The sequence below is a fragment of the Octopus bimaculoides genome, chromosome 14, assembly GCF_001194135.2.
Source record: "Octopus bimaculoides isolate UCB-OBI-ISO-001 chromosome 14, ASM119413v2, whole genome shotgun sequence".
Classification (NCBI taxonomy): domain Eukaryota; kingdom Metazoa; phylum Mollusca; class Cephalopoda; order Octopoda; family Octopodidae; genus Octopus; species Octopus bimaculoides.
The window spans coordinates 34,555,749-34,560,009 of record NC_068994.1 but is presented as its reverse complement, the minus strand read 5'-3'; the positions used below and the strand labels follow the sequence as shown (position 1 = coordinate 34,560,009).

Genomic DNA, 4,261 nt, shown 5'->3' with positions numbered 1-4,261 from the left:
AAACAGATGCACATAATTAAAACATTTGCACCAGTCATATCTCATTTCTTCTTATCAATTTGATTGTTAACTAAAGATGTGATCCATTGATTAATCAACCAATCAATTGGTTTGTCATAGTCCTTTTATCAAAGCCTGCAACCTTATCAATGATGTACTTTCATCTACTCTCTTGTGACTTTCATCCTTTAGGGCTTGGTAAATAAAGTGCTAGTCCAGTATGGTAGATTAGTATGCTGAATGTTAGCATGCTGAATAATATGAATTGTGGTGGCTGGAGTCGTGAAGGAGCTAGCTTCACAGCCCTGTAGTTTTGGATTCAGTTCAACTTCATGACACTTTGGGCAAGTGTATTCTTTAACAACCTTGGACCAATCAAAGCTTTGTGAGTGTGTGTATGTATATATGTGTTGCAAAAAAGGAGAGATATGTAGCACTCCCCTTGACAAAGATGGAGGAGATCATTTGATCTTTCTAACACATGGACATTGCTCTCAACTTCAGAGCAACCTATTGTTTCCAAGAAGTAAAAGATAAAAGATATGTGTGTGCATGTTTGTATGTATATATTTGTGCATATGCATATGTTTCCACCACAGCTTGAGAATCAGTGTGAGTTTGTTTACATACCCATAACTTAGCAGTTCAGCAAAAGAGACTGATAAAATAAGTACCAGGCTTTAAAAATGAAAAAGTACTGGAGTAAATTTGTTTGGCACTGGACCAAATTCTTCAAGGCATGACTGCAGTAAAATAACTGAAATAAGTCAAAGATTAAAGATCTGTTTTGGATATGGACATACTGAGTTCAAATCCTTATTCCTGTCATCAAAAGTAGAAGGAGTAAAATAGATCATTGGATTCTGGAAAAGCATGGGGGTAAGTTTTGGAATTCTTTAAGCAACTGCCCAAGTACTTCAGCTGATTATTCTCCATGCCATTGCACCAGCTGGCTGGAATAAAATCATAGGAAACTTTAAGTCTTGTGCACTCAATGAAGATGTGTGTGTGTTAGTGAGAGAGAGAGTGTGTGCTGTTCATCTATGTAAGATTTGGGGATATATTAACTCACTCGAGAAACAGACAAGGGTTGGCATCAGAAAGAGCATCAAGCCACAGAAGTAATGGAATTTCATCTGACTCATGCGAGAATAGAAAAGTGAACACTCAATCAATGATGATGATGGTGGTGATGATATAAATGCGAGTGTGTGTGTGTGAATGGGTATATAGAGAAATACATTAATGGGCAAATAGATAAATATTTATGTGTGTGTATAAATATATGTGTATATACGTATATCTTTATTGTTGATTTAATGTACAGCTTTATAAATCTGTTTCCATTCTTGTGAGTTAGAATGTGATGTGGATTCCTTGTTCCAACAAACACGCACATAATACACACATGCATGTATATATATATATATATATATATATATATATATATTCATATATACACACATATACAACCATAGTGAACTCATGGTATCTACCCACATTCTCTTTCTATCTCAGCCAATTATACTGTTATACTCATGTTCAACTTGGCCCAAACAAAGTATGTCGGCTAAATGTGTAAAAATTATTTCTCCCTTCCTCCCTTCTTCTAATTTGCTAATTTATTTATTTTGTTTTATTTCTATTTATTTATTTAATTTTTTTTATTTGTTTGTTTTTCCTGGATTTGGATTGTTTGAAAGATGGAATAAAGGTTCAGAAAGAACAAGATCAATTCATGACTTTGAATAGGATTCCTCCATGCTCAGTCAGCTGGAGAATCACAAACCAAACTAAACAAAAAGCCATAACAATAATAATAATAATAATAATATATATATATATATATATATATATATATATACACACACACACACACACACATATATTTAAAAAAAAAAAAGAGCAAGGCTTAAGAAAATACCATTCTGATATAGAATAGATCTAGAAGCTTCTGTTGGTGTTGAAAGTCATCCAATCAGAATGTTTTGTCAACAACCACTGAGAGAGTACTAAATTGCCATTGAAGAAGCAACAAAAATCCCCCCAAAATCAAACAAATAAAAAGGCATAAAACAAACCAAAAACAATAAAAACCATACGTAATAAAACAAAAAACAACAACAACAAAAAAACTATTCCTTTGAATGGAGAGCATTCTTAGTTTCAAGATCTTGTGGATGAGTAAAATGGATTGGACAGAATAGAGTATAGAATGAGGTAGGGGTTGGTTGGGATAAGGGGATAGTGGGACCAGAATGAAAGAAAGAAAAGCAATCATTTTTGTTGTTCTTGCTTAAGACATATTGCTGTTGTTGTTGTTGGTGGTGGTGATGGTGGTGGTGTTCCTTTGGATAAGGTTGTAGTTGTATTGATAATAATATTGGTGTTGATTAGAGTTGGAATAGTAGTAATAGTAATTGTTGTTGTTGGTGGTAGTAGTAGTAGTGGTGGTGGTAGTAGTAGTAGTAGTGGTGGTGGTGGTGGTAGTAGTAGTAGTGTCAGTGGTGGCGCTGGTGGATAGTAGTATAGTAAGTAGTAGTGGTGGTGGCTCATAGAACTGTAGTGGTAGTGATGGTTTGTTGTAGTAGTAGTTGTAGTGGTGGTGGCTACTAGTAGAAGTGGAGGTAGTAGTGGAGGTGAGTAGGAGTAGTGTTGGAAGTGGTTGCTAATAGTAGTAGTAAAGGTGGTGGTAGTAGCTAGTGTTGATAGGAGTTGTGGTGCTGGTTAGTAGTCAAAATTGTAGTAGAGGTGGTGGCTGTTAGTGGTAGTAATATTAGCGATTGGCAGTGACTGTCACAGTAGATGCACTGATGTAGGTTAGGGTGGCTGTTGGTGGTGGGGGGTCAAGAGTAGAGTTGGAAGTTTGAAGTGGTGGTTGTTCTGGTGGTGGTCAGAAAGCTGTTGATATGGTAATAGAAGGGTAGTGGTGGTGGTAAAATAGGTGTTAGTACTGAGATTATCACCTCCACCACCACAGCTACTGCTATCAACCCCCACCACTTCCCACACCACCATCATCATCATCATCACCCTCAGCAACTCCACCTATACCACCAACTCTACCATTGCCACCACCACTTATACCACCATCACAATCACCACTACCAACAACAACACTGCTATCGCAGAACTACCACCTATACCACAGCCCCTGCCACTATTACCATGACTACCATCAATAACAGCACCACTGTCACCACTACCACACCCCTATCACAACTACCACTGTCATACTGCCACTATTATACACTACCACCACCACAATCTACACTACTACCACACCACTACCACTGTCATGTCACCACCATTATACACTACCACCATCACCACTACCACTGTCATACCACTACCATCATTACACTACGACCACTACTACCACAATGAACACAGCACTATCACTACAACACCAATCCATTACTGCACCACTAACACCACACTCCCTAGAGCCAGACTGCCACCACCACAACAACATTACCACCACACTACTACCACAACCACCATCACACAACCACTGCCACTACACTACCACCCCAACTATCACCAGCAGTAGCTTTAATCAAGTTAGCAGTTTCAAAATAATGCTAGATTTTCTGCTTTTTCCATCATAATGTGGTTGTATTTATATAATTACTTTTTTTTAAATTATTTTTGTTGATGTTGCTGTTCTTGTTGTTGGAGGTTTTAATTTTTGTTAATGTTGTTGTGGCTATGTTTCTGTTCTTAGTTTTGTAGTTCTGTTTTTGTTGTAAACTTCTAGTTGTGGTTCTGTTATTCACACACACACACACATAAGAAAAAAGGGAAAAAAAAGAAATTGTGGGTGTTTCTTTTGTAGTTACAAGAGAAAAAAAGCACCTACCCCATCACACACACATGCACCTCCATCAGAGATATAAGGAATAATGAGTAGGTGGCTGGCGGAGGGGAGGACAGGGTACTTGGTTGGTGTTGGTACATGAGATTTGTAGTAATTGTGAAAGTAGATTGGGTTGGGGATAGGGCAGAGGGTTGAAACATGGGAACCAAAATAAAAAGAGGGTTGAAAAATAAAATAGCTAAAAGTGATGGAACTATGGATGTTTGGTTAAGTGGTAGGTGGCGTGGTAGGAAATATCTAAGTGGGAGTCAAGTTGGGGAAATTGAAAATTGGGAGAGAAAGGAGGGAAAAGAAGAGCAAGGGGAGAGAGAGAGAGAAGGGGGGGGGGTGAGACAGACCAGCCATGGCAGAAGAAGAGAGAATCTCTCTCTCTCTCTCTCT

General features: G+C 37.9%; 1 non-coding gene across 1 annotated transcript; it reads left to right on the top strand.

Annotated features, from left to right (window-relative positions):
- Positions 1 to 407: 407 nt before the first annotated feature.
- On the top strand, positions 408 to 519 carry LOC128249467 (U6atac minor spliceosomal RNA). The gene has a single exon (XR_008265585.1). It is a non-coding gene; the product is annotated as a U6atac minor spliceosomal RNA (small nuclear RNA).
- Positions 520 to 4,261: the final 3,742 nt, after the last annotated feature.